Source organism: Camelus dromedarius, chromosome 23 (assembly GCF_036321535.1).
Source record: "Camelus dromedarius isolate mCamDro1 chromosome 23, mCamDro1.pat, whole genome shotgun sequence".
NCBI lineage: Eukaryota > Metazoa > Chordata > Mammalia > Artiodactyla > Camelidae > Camelus > Camelus dromedarius.
Window position 1 is genome coordinate 21,476,182 of NC_087458.1, and position 12,798 is coordinate 21,488,979.

Here is a 12,798-nt window from a genome sequence, read left to right on the forward strand (position 1 = left end):
TGCCTCTCGGCTCTGTGTGCTGTTGCATCTGGAACACTGCGGGTGGGCTCTAAAGCACTGAAGAGCCCCCCTGCTCCTTCTGCTGCTATTCTGCCACTATCTCCATCTCTGGCTCAAGATGAGGGAGAGGCCTGGGCTACACTGAGCTGCCCTTTGACGCCAGCCAACACTATCTGCCTCCCCTTCAATTTTCTGGTGGTCCTGGTTGCCCCTGGTGTTCAATTTACGTCCTCACAGCTAAACAACAAACCTCCACAGGAACAAATCGAGCTTTGCTGCATCTGCCTGCCTTACTCCTCCCAGATGGACTGATCATTTGTGAATCCATTTCAGGGATTTTATTCTGCATGGTGGCAGATCAGAGTTAAAAGGAGTGGCCCAAAAGTGAATGGGTAGTTACAACCGTGGCCCAGATAATCCCCAAAGTGGATAAACCACCAACTGAATGAGGCTTTTGTGGCTAGATGAGAATTGACACCACCTTGTGAGACTGAATGAAGGAAAATCCATTTAAGAAAACTCACTTGCATGGAGCTAGATTCTTTCTCTCATCCTGAAGGAGTGAGATGAGGCTTTGTTGAAAAAACAGAAGGACTCTCCCAAAGGAGGGGGAGTGGAAGAAGTGACAGCATGGAGCCCCTGAAAGAAACAGTGACTGATCTGGTCTTATTTTTAAACCAACCTTTGTGATTCAAACCAAGCTTGTGAAAAATTACGATTTCCCAGTCTTTCATCTCTCTCTGGCCACCGAGAACCTGGGTAGTTTCTGAGTGATGCTCAGGACAACACGGTTATTAAGTACATAGAGTTCCTAGGTACAAATCCTGGCTCTGCCATTTCTTATGTGTCTTCTGGTAAATTTAAAAATTTCTCTGTCCCTTACTTTCTCCATCTGTAAAATGGGGATAATAATAGTATCTCCCTCAAAAGATGGTTATATAGATTTAGTAAATTTCTATTATGTGTGGAGTACTTAGATCACTGCCTGGCAATTGTGTTTATCACGTAGGTGTTAGTGATTATTATGCCACTAAAAAATAGATGTGGAGCTATTTTTGAATCCAGCAGGTGACTTATGAACCCAGCAGATTCTGACATTCTGGTAACCAATCTCGGGTAACCACTCCCTACAGTCCCTGCCTCCTCACTGGCAGGGCCTAGTCAGGCCACTTGCTGAGTCTAACCCCAGGGTGAGACACAAATCTTCAAAAATGAAAAAGCTTTTTTCCCTTCCTAGCAGCCTTTGCCATTGGAGAATAAACCCTTTGGCAACATTTGACCTTAAGAACTTAGATGGAAAAGGGCAAAACATTCCAAGGAGCGAAAGCTGGGTCTCCTCCCAGGTTTCACATCTCGGCAGAGTTGGGGCATGTCAGGTGGGATCCCCTGGCCCCTCTGTCATTTGTGGTCACCAGCGGCCCCCGGGACCTCGCCCAGGAAGCGTGGGAGCAATGGAAGGGCACGTGTGCAGAGAGAGAGAGCTCTGCACTGGTCACAGCCTCCTCTGCTCCAGCCACAGAGGAGAGGTGCTGTAGGGTTTAGGGGGACCCCTGTGGGGTCAGAAGGAGGACTCCACCAGGGAAGCCACCACTGGCCCTCTCTGATGGCTTTATTCCCATTCCCTCCCAGTCTCCAAGGATGGCTGCCTGAGCCTTTCATTCTCACTAAATTAAGCTGATAAAATACAAATAAAAAAAAGGGGCGAGGGTGGGGAGGAGGGTAAGGCACACTCTTATTCTGCATTTTAATAACTCTTGCACTGAGCCTCAGACCATTTTTAATAAGAGATTGATGGATAGTGGTCTCCTCCCCACCCCCACTCAGTACATATCAGGGTCCAGATCAATTGCACCCTTTCCTCTCCAGAATATTCCACTTGGCCCCTTTGTGAATGGTGGACGGACAGATGATGCCATGCCCTTGACACGATTTGCTGACCTCTGGAGTATCAGGTCTGGAAGGGCACCCCTAGTTACCCCAAGACACACTCCCCAGGGGCCTGTGCCCCAAGTAGGCAGCACTGAGCCTTTTCCAGGGAGCCAGCTCTGGGGATACAGACAGGCCCACCACAGGGGCAGTTCCAGGGGAATAAGGCCTATTTCATTTGGTCAGTCAACCTTCCCCTGAGTGGCTGTCACAGGCGCTCTGGCCCAGAGGTCTTTGCAGGACCGAGGAGACCTGGTAGCAAGATGAAAAGAGGGCAGAGTTCAAGTCCACTGCCTGTCTTCCAAATGCACTTGCTCCTGCAGTCAGTCTCAGGACACACGGGGTCTCCCCAACCCCATGGGGAGAACATATGTCAAAATAGTCATGTAACGTCTAAGCACCACCATCAAAATGCACCTTTTCCACAGTAGACGTTTCCATCAAGAGAGAATTTCACTCACTGAAGACCCTCTATGTGCTAAGGGCCATTATGAGCCTACATACAGAAAATGACATCTCATTTAACCCACAGAGCACTTCTGAGAAGTAGGAGCTATTTACCCCATTTCGTGGGGGCAGGAAACTGAGGCTCAGAGAAGTCAAGTGACTTCCCCGAGGCCACAAAGCCAGTAAGTGGCAGAGCCAGGATTCAAATCCATGTTCCTCCAAGCAGGATTTCACCCAGTGTTTCCTCCAGCCCTGCATTATGAGAAGTGCAGGAGGCAAGGCATTGGCGAGGGGAGGGAGGGGGCACGGCGCAGGGACACGGCCGGGCGTGGGGCTGGTCAGCACCAGCTTTGCAGTCTCATCGCCACATCCCATCTGGAGCTATGAGGAGCAGAAACCTGGCAGCTTCCAAGGCAGATGAAAAGCCAACCTTCCTCAAATTGTTTTATTTAAAGCCAGATTCCTGACTGTTTGAAGCCGCTTGATTTTGGCAGTACTTGTTCCTTTTTCTTTTTCCTCGCCGCTTTTAAACAGCCCTCAGAGATAAGGGGAACGCATCGTTGCTGGTGCCTGGCTTGCAGATGCTCAGAAGACCTTCTGCCTCTCCCACCCCCGCCGGCTGCTCGCGAGCTGCAGCTGGGCCGCGAGTGTGAGCGCGTGGGCGCGTGCGCGCGCCTGGGTGGGAGGAAGGCAGGGAGCCCGGAACTGAGCTGCACCCGAAGTATAGATACAGATGAGGTCTTTTGCTTTTACAGTGAGTCTCACCGGCGTTAAACTTCATTTATAACTCTATAAATATATACGGCTTTGAACAGGAGGCTTTATGGCTGGATTTATAAATTCCATCTCCCTGCGGCACAGCCTGGGTCACCGTGAGGAGATGGCCCCTTGACAGACAGCGTGGCCCCTGCCCTTTGCGACATGAACATTTGCAGGACCCTCAGCAGGTCCTCAGGGCCTTGTCCCTTTGGCTGCTTGGGCTCTGCCGCCCTGGTGCCGCCCTCTTCCTTGTCTGCATGCGCCCTTTCACCCCAGGCTGGCAGCTGGCTGGGCTGCCGCGGGAGGGGGGTGGGACACAGAGCTGTCAGCTGACTTCCTCTCCACATCTGTTCCTTGGCCAGAGCCCCGCTGCTGACCTTGGTATTGACAAGTTCACAGGAGACAGCAGGACAGGCTGGCAAAACCTGGTTTATGGAGGTGTCTATTTTACAGAATCCTTTTAGGTAAACAGACCATCCACACAGATGCAGGCGCCCAGTGGCGACGGGGTTTACAATACTTCTCCCCGAATGCGCTCGCAGAGAGAAATTCGAGGTAATCTGTATAAACCCAAGCCCCTGAAATTGCACGTCAAAAAAATTCCAACAATTACTCTAGCCCAGCCCGAAGGTGGCTGTTAGATGTTCTTCTTATGGAAAGTATAATTGTAAAGGAAGAGAAAACGTTTCCTAAATAAACCTCAGAATCTGGAGGGAGAGGAAGGTGGGAGAAAAGGAATCCAGAGGTTCATGGTCTCCAGCTAAGTGCGGAGTAGGGCTCAGAACCCAGTGTCTCCTTAAGGTTTAAGTTAATTTCAGCCCAGTAAAACTTCCAGGTAATTAATTGGTAAAAGGTATCTTACAGATTTTTTTAAATATCAGCCTGTGAGGCTTTGGTGTTAAAGGAGAAGAAAAAATAGCCAACACATGCTCCTAAAATCAAGGTGATGTAAAACAAGGGCCTGCCCAGCCCAGTAGCGCCTGAGGAGAATGTAAAATCCAGGTCAGCCCAGATAATTATTAGCTTGTTAAAATGCCAAGCACCCCAAGCTGCCCCCAGCCCCCAGGCCACAGGAAATATCGAGTGGCACAATTGTTCATGTTCCGTGCCAGGTGCTGTCCTAGGCACTGTGTACTTGTGCCCCATTTAATTCTCATAAGAACCCCTGAAAGATGTGATGATCCTTACAGGCTTTGGGGGGAGGGCTGGGGAGGGCAGTGAAGAAACCTTGATGAGGAACTTCAGACCCTAGGGCACAAGGTCAGGATGTTGGTAGAGCAAAAGTTTGAAGCCAGGCTTCCTGGCAACAAAGCCCCAGTCCTTGCTTCTTGCTGCAGGTGTGGCCCCACGGTGGGAAAGGTCTGGCTAAGACAGGAGCAGCAGCGAGGAGTCAAGGAGTGTTCAAAACATCCCCCGCCACCAACTAGCTGTGCAGCCTCAGGCAACTTACTTAGCCATTCTGAATTCAGGAACTTTGTTTTCTTTGTCTGTGTGTTCTGTCCTCTGTGGTCTTCTTTAGGAAAAATGACTATTTCAACTCAAATTGCGCTGTGACCCGGGACTCCCATTCTCTTTTGGCTGTGGAAGGTTTTCCTTGCCAACCTGGGCTCCTAGGTTGTCGTGAGGATTAAACACCTAGCTCAGTACCTTCCACATAGCAACCTCCAGTAAATGAGAGTTCTTTCTCTCATTATGGTGAGAATCAAGTGCAGTGCTATATTGCCCAGCCTGGTATAGCCTGGCACACCACTAACACTCCATAAACAATAGCCATTATCATCATCATCATCATTGTTGAACCAGGGAACCAAGTGAAGGAACTCCTGTACTTAAGTTGAGCAGAACCAACAGCAAATGAGAACATTTATCCTGGGTCCTACTATATGCCAGGCCCTGTGCTGGGCCCTCCCAGCCCTCATAGGATGGTTTACCTAGGTGGAGAGGCACCTCAGTGTCCACATATAAGATGAGCAGTAATGGGAGATGTAAAATTCCTCTAAAGATACTTAAAAGAATCACAGTAGAGCCATCATTAAGTGCCAAATGGGTGGTAAAAGCAAGATAAGAAAGCAGTTAAGGTGAAGGCTTCAAACCTGGGTTTCAGTTCCTGCTGTATCACTCCTTAACTAAAAAGTTGAACAAGCCACATAAATCATGATGCCTTTGTTTCCTCAACTGTAAAATGGGTATAATTGTCTATACCATAATGTTTTAGCCACCAAATGACATAAAGTGTATAAATCATTTATTAATAGTAACAGCAGAAAACATTTGTTAAGGGCATTCTCTATGCCATGCACTTGGCTGAGGCTCGTGGCAAGCGTTCAGTCAATGTTGGCTAGTATTGTCATTACACAATGGAAAGATCCAAGCTGCCAGTGCCCAGGAATGTGAATTCTTAGGCGGACTAGGATCAAAGACTAAACTCCAGCCCCCAGATGTTGCTAAGCTATTGTCAAACATTAACCATTCAGGGTTGATACTATCCTGGGATCAATGTTCCAGGCTTTTTTCCTCTTTATGTCCATACCTTGTAGTATGCTGAGGACTCAACCAGCTTAAAAGAACCATGAATTCCTCCTGGGTCCTGGTAGTAACCTTTTACTGAATCATCTACAGCCAAAGAATAAGATATCATTATAGGAGCCAAGTGGGGGTGAGCTTGGCCGTGCCTGCTCTAAGGATAGAAGGTTATGAAACTGTAATGAGCCTGTTGGCTTCTTGGTCCCTGACCCAAGAGCTCCATCTCCCATTATGGAGTCTCACCTTGTACTGCATAAGCCAGGAAGGACCCAGCGATGCTGTCACCAAGGGTGAGGGCTGGACCCTGCCTGTCTCCTGGTACCTCCCTGGGCTAGGATTAGGGCACTTCATTGGAGGAATAGAAGAGTTCAGGATCTCAGTTTACTTGAACTGTGTCTGTTGTCCACTTGGCAATGAGGGCCTGAGTAGAGGAACCACACCTAACTCATTGAGTTGGTGGGAGTGCACCACCCCCACTTACACTCCTTGATTTACCTCCAGGAAGCCACCTGCCTGGTCTTTGTAGGAAAAGGGAAGAACTTCAACTCCACTGTGACCTATGACCTGAGAGTCTCCCTTTCCCACTTAGTTGGAGAGTAAAGTAGAGTCAACTGGCCAGACTTAAAGGAGCAGAGACCAAGCAACCCAAATGTCCATCAACAGGCAAATGGATAAACAAAACATGGTACATATGTCCAGTAGAATATTACTCAACCTTGAAAAAGAATGAAATCCTGACACGTGCTGCAATATGGATGAGCCTTAAAGACATTACACTAAGTGAAATAAGCCAGACACAAAAGGACAAATATGGTTTGATTCCACTTAGATGAGTTCCCAGGAGCAGTCAAATTCATAGAGCTGGAAAGTAAAATGGTGGTTGCCAGGAGCTGGGGGAGGGAAATGGAGAGTTATTGCTTAAAACGACAGAGTTTCAGTTTGGGAAGATGGAAACATTTTGAACATGGATGGTGGTGATGATTGCACAAGAATGTAAATGTACTTAAAGCCACTGACCTGTACACTTAAAAATGGTTAAAGTGGTAAATTTGTCTATGTCTACTTAATCACAAGAAAACAAAGGAGGGAAAGAAAAGAGGGCGAAGCTGTTTAAATTCCTTTTGCCAACTGATATCTTGGTTACTTGCTGTGTTCAGAATGTATCAATACAGTTCTACTCCAAAGTCATGTTCCAAGGTAAAATTGTAGTGATTTTTATATATAGCTGGAAATAGCATTTAAACATCTCTGTTCCAATTTCTCCCTCCTATTGGGCTTGCTCTTAAGAAAATGCAAGTCCCGCCTGTTAGGTGGCAAATCAGATCTGATCTTTACTAACATACCCTATCATCAAGATGAGGTAAAAGTGTGTCTCTGCGCTTTTCCCAAATCATCTACTGGAATTGGCTTTATGGAGATCATTCACATTTTGGATTTCTGCACAAACCTAGACCTTGGGGAGTCCCCACCATGACTGTCTTCTAACTTGCCATGACCCAGTGGCTTAGCAACCTATACCCCTCTCTGTGGGATCCCAGCTGGGAGAACTGACTCAGGAAAGAGCCTTCCCATAAATGAGCTGTCTGAATGCATTCACTGAGAGAGGGAAACCCAGAAAGGGGTGGAGCCTGGGAGGAAGGTGCTTAGTAAAGTCTCTGAGTGGAGGGTGGCAGAGGACATGCTTAGTCACCAAGCATGTAAATAGCTCTATGTCTTATTTGGACAAGTTCTGAGGTCTACTAAAGACTCTGATTTGCTGGTTGATCTTCCAACACTCTGATTTTTTTTCAGTTGAAGACCTCATGCCCCAGATGTATTCAAAATACCCCATCTCTAGCCAACCTTCCCTGAACACTGAGCATCTACAGATATAGGGTGGGAGAGAAGTGGACAGGCAGGGCATTGGGTTATGTAGGGGTGTGTGTGTGTGTTTACCAAAGTCATAAAAACCTTCTGATAACTCCACTGCTTCCTTGCGGTAAAAAAGAAGAGAGACTCTCTGTTCTGTCCTACAACCAGGGATGGAAGCAGGGTGAATGGTGACATCCCAGGATGGAGCTATGGTGGTATGATAGTATGTGAGTCTCTGCAAAATGTCTTCTGGTTCTAAAGTCACTCTTGAACAAGGAGAGACAGCAACCTCCTCAGCCACAATCTTGGTGAATGGAGCTGAATTTCGTGGCATAAGCACTGTTACAGTGAACTCCACTCACTCTTTTCCTAACAAGCTCACACAAGTACTCTTGCCTCACCTCACCCTCCTAGAACCCAGATGGGATGACTCATGCTCAGCCACCTGAATGCTGAATTCAAATCTTTAATAGACATTTCAACATTTTCTCCACACACTGTGCCATCAAATAACTCAGGGCAGATCAGAGGCAGGGACCTTCAGGGGATTCCCTGATTCCTACTTGGACTTGATTGTTGGCTTCCACACATATGCACTTGAAAGGACCATTTGACTTTCCAACACCATGACTGTAAACTTGGGCAAGGAATAACCCCCCCCACCTCTCTGCCACCCACCCAGTAACAGTAGCATCAGGCTCCTGAAACATTCTCTTAAAAGTCTAGTGTCCACATGATACATCTGTTAGGCCATTCATTTTCACTGCAAAATGTAACAGTAGAAGCTATGGTGACAGATGCCAGAAAGTGATGCGGTTGGAGGAGGGAAAGATTGAAGCGAAAGCAGCACAGGAGGACTTTTGTGTATCTTATTTGGGGGAGCTGTTAAATGGGTGACACAATTGTCAAAACTTACTAATCTTAACACTTAGGACCAGTATAATTTTATTACGTGCAAATTATACCACTTTTTTTTTTTAAGTAACGGTGGCCCTATCTAGATCAAAGACAGCAATCCACGGCTGTGGAGAATAGGGCAGGATATCGACCTCTTACTTCCCTCCACCTTTTCCCACATCTCTCATCTCCCCAGATCTCAGAGACAGCCCAGAAGAGTCTCCCCCGTTCAGTGAATGAGGGGTGAAGATGGTAATACACTGGCTTTCTCTCCAGAATGCCGGCCTGATGTGAGGGCTAGAGCTGGCAGGGGAGTGGAGGTTTTGCATGTTGGGTGAGTTTGTGTCCAGTCTCCCACTCCTTTCCTAGTGTTTCTGTAGGTGCTCAGAGCGCAGCCCTCTCCTACTTCTCAGTCATCCTTCCCACATTTTGAGCCACAAAGGACTCAATGGAGGTGCTCCCAGAGGGGGCTCATGAGAGAGAAAAGTCATCAAATAACCTTGGTAACATCATTACCAAGACATCCATGGTAATGTAACCCAGAAGGGTGCCTTCAGTTGAGATTTCTGGGGCAAAGTGAGCATGAAAATCAGGTTCATGACATTGTTTCAGCCTGAGAGCCACTAACCAGAGGTTCTCTCTTCACAGTAGGTCCAGAGAGACTTTCCCCTCTCTGGCCATGTCTGTTGGCCATCTTCTTGACTGAGAACTGAAGGCCAGCAACTCTCTGAGACTCTTGGCCCATTCTCTTTCACCAGGGAGGAGCCATCACTCCACACTGAGTTCACTAAAAGGCTTTGGTTGCAAATCGGTTTGCTGGGGAGCAGTCCGTCCCCACTCTCCCACACTCAAGCTTATCTGCATTTCACAGGTGATGATGTGTTAGGAGACCAGAAGTTCTATTTTGGCTTTTGCTGCCCTCTGGCCCAGCACTTTAAACTCCTACGTCTCCCCATTTATTAGATGGACCCAGTAATGGCCCTGAGCACTTCTTTCAGAGAGAATTTTAGGACATTAATAAAATAATGACCACTAAGTATGAAGGCTTCAGTAATAAACAGTGGCTTTGGAAAGGATCCACTGCAAGGGCATGGATTATTTTTAAGTCTTCAGGGACATGTCGTGCAGAAATCCATCCACTCTCTTGCTCAAGCTGGGAGATTTTTAAGAATGGGAGGAGTTGGGGGAGTTGAAACATGAATGAGTCAGTGCTGGTTTCTGATACTCGGCTTTATCTATTTCAGTCTTTCTTCCCTACCATCACAACCTCTGACTTTATTCTTTTCCTCACCGAATTCTACTTCCTGACATTCTAGGGAGATGCTGAGGCTTCTGGATTCAATGACAAGCATAGTTTAAAAAAATGATGCCATTTCATTCAGGGCTATGTCCTTCAGCCAGAAGGCTCCCCAACCAGGGGTGAAGAGTATTTTGTTCAGCTTGGAGAAGGGGCCCAGAGCACTGAATTATAAGCAAGACAGAAAGTCACCTCCCTAGAGTTTATTGGCAGTTGGAAGGAGTGAAAGGTGCCACCTCTCCGTGTCTCCTGCTTCAACATGCTTGAAGGAAATAACCAGAACCTTAAATAGTTAGGGGCCAATCTGAGGCAAGGTTTACTTTTACAAGAAACCATGTCTTTAAAAATCCCCCCTTGGGATGCTCTGCATGGAGACTTGGATGATTCAAGGAAACCCCCAACACCACTTGTTGAATGACCCCACCCAAGCAGGTGTGGGCAGGATTGAGGGCCAGGGACAGGCAGATAGTGTCTCCAAAGCAAGACCAAGGCAGCTGCAGGGAATTAATGGAACATATTTCAAAGAGGCAGGAGGCAGAGGAGGCAGAGCAGTGCCTTGCAAAAAGTCATAGCAATGAAGTCTAAAGTAATGACAAGCCTGTTTGTAGAGACTTTCAGTGCTAGAGGACATAACAATACTCCAAGCCTTCCTGAGTCAGGACCAGGATTCACTCCTGCTTCTACAGACACATGGAGACAAACCCTTTTCCCGGGATGTTTTTCACTGGCAGAAAATAAGGCAGAACAGACTTTGTCCTCTTTCCAACCACACATAGTCAAGTATGATGGAAAAGTGGAGGGCACTTCCTGCCTCCCAGCAAATGTAGTATCATCCACACGGGCCAACCTTTGCAAAGCTCAAGATACTGACACTTTCCTGCCACCATGAAGTCAGAGGGACCTCAGCCCCCACACCACCCCAGCCTGATAATGCCCACCTGTTGCCCCTGCCCACTTACCACAGGTTCACACCAGGAGAGAAAGTAAAAGGTCAGATTCAGCTCTCTCCACAGCAAGAATCCAGAGAACCCTGGGGAAATTGACATTTAAAAAACCACCTCCTCCAGTCTCTCTCAGAGGAGCATAACTTTTAACTCTACCTCCACTCCCACCCGCCGCCCCCCACCCCCAGGCTTCCTTTGCAACACTTTCTCTATACAGATGGCTTGTAGGGAAAGAGTTAAAGAAGGTGCACGACTAATTCCCCAAAACCTCCCTCTTATCTACATAGAAAAAGAAAAACAGCCCTACACAAACTCACTGACAATTTAGCTCAGACCTCACCTGTCTTATGCAACAGCACACACACACACACACACACACACACACAAACCCCTATAAGGCCAGAGTCCACATGCCCTTTTAATTTGGTAGAGACATAGTTTTGCATCTTTCTTTTCCCTACGCAGAACCCGGCTCGACTGGCAGCAGAGAGATAGATGTAACCTTAGTGCCAAACGCCTTGCAGGAACGCACAGACACACAGGAACCAAAATGCATCTCATAGCTCTCCGTGGTGCTGAAATCACGCTAGGGAGGAAACCAGAGGAGACAGTGCGCTGGACTTACCCGGGCTGGGGGTGGGCGGCAGGAGAGCAAGAGGAGCTTCCTGGGAAGAGAATTCCTGTCTGTGCGGGGCTGGAGCCAGCTGACGCGCTCACCTAGAGAACCCACCTCTCTCCCTTCTCTTCCCTTCCTCCTTTTCCTGGGAGGAAGAGAGGAGCCTCCACGAAAGAAATGAAACCCAAGCTGGCAGGGCTGGAGTGGAAGGAGAAAGAGGAGGCAACCAAAATAAGATTGAAAAGTCAGGTGGCTTTACTCCACTAGTGGTAATTCCTTGGGTCAGGGAGGACCCCTCTTCTCTCACTCTGTGTCTGCGCCTTTCTCCATCTCTGCGTATTGAGCAAACAGCCTTAGTACAGTTGGTTCCTGCCTCTGACGTGAAAGAGACGAGGAAGCCTGGGACTGCTTTGCGCTGTCTCTCCCTCTCTCTCCCTCTCTCTCCCTCTCTCTCTCTCTCACGCACTCTCTCTTTTCCCCTCTTGCTGAAATTTCAGCAGCATGATATATTTTTTTAAGCCTCTGTTTTTTCCATCCCTTACAAGCAGCCCCCTAGTGGACAGAAAAGGAAAGCATACTGAGTCCTCTTGAACAATCCAGATTCAGACCCAGAAACACTCTCTCTACCCAAAAACTCTTAGGGGCTGCTTCCGCACAGACACAGGCCTGTACAGCCCGAGTCTGCCCTCTGGCCAACCCAGACAGGAAGGGAAAGGGAGCAGGAGAGAGAGAGAGAGGACAGGAGTTTTTGCAAATCCTTTGCCCACAACTGCAGAAGTAAAGAAGTAGAATGGGGTAAGGGGAATGGCTGGGGAGTAATGTATTGGAAGATCAGTTGTAGGGTTCCCACGTGGTTTAAGGTCCTGACTCAGCAGAAAGACAGCCTCCAAAGAGTCAGGGTCTGCAGCCAGAGGAGCTATGTCTCTACATAGGACAACCCAGGAATGGAGTGTTTAATGAGGCGGGGAATGTAAGGAAACCAAGGAGAGATTATCCAGCCAGTACCTCATCTAGTGCCCTAATATGGCTTTTTTAAAACAGGTAAGAAAAGTATCTGGGAAGCCATGACCTGAGATCAACTCAGAGATGGAGAGAGAAATGACCTTGTTGAGCATCCATGGAGAACTGCAGCACCGAAAGGCCACCAAGGGTCACTGCTCCCAGGCTCCCAAGGGACATCTTTCACTCCTTTTTAAATGTACAGTCTCAAAGCCTCCTGGAAAGAGTCCTAGGACTTATATCTACAAAGTTGAGTTCTAGCTGCAGACTGCCACTTGCTTACCAGACATTTTTACTTCCTTATGGCTCAATTTCGCTGTTTGTAAAATGTGGATAATGCTGCCCCCTCCCTACTGAATAGGAATTGGAATGATATAGACACAGAACTGCAGTGTTGGCAGGGAATCTAAAGGTATCACATCCAAACAACTTTCTTACGTTTGATTCACCCCCTTAGCAAACCATAACAGCTAGCATTTATAAAGTGTTTGGCAGGTGTCAGGCACTGTTATAAGCCCTTACACGTATTAGCTCACTTA

At 47.6% G+C, this 12,798-nt stretch overlaps 1 protein-coding gene across 4 annotated transcripts in view; it reads right to left on the reverse strand.

Annotated features, from left to right (window-relative positions):
• The window catches only part of TNR (tenascin R), a 398,595-nt gene extending 386,849 nt beyond the window's left edge, over nucleotides 1-11,746 (reverse strand). For 3 of the 4 annotated variants that reach the window (XM_064478014.1, XM_031435726.2, XM_031435725.2), the window contains exon 1: nucleotides 11,270-11,746. The gene's annotated coding sequence lies outside the window, so the exon portion shown is untranslated. Of the gene's footprint in view, nucleotides 1-10,659; nucleotides 10,731-11,269 lie in introns of all 4 variants that reach the window. The other variant, XM_031435727.2, reaches the window with a different exon arrangement.
• Nucleotides 11,747-12,798: the final 1,052 nt, after the last annotated feature.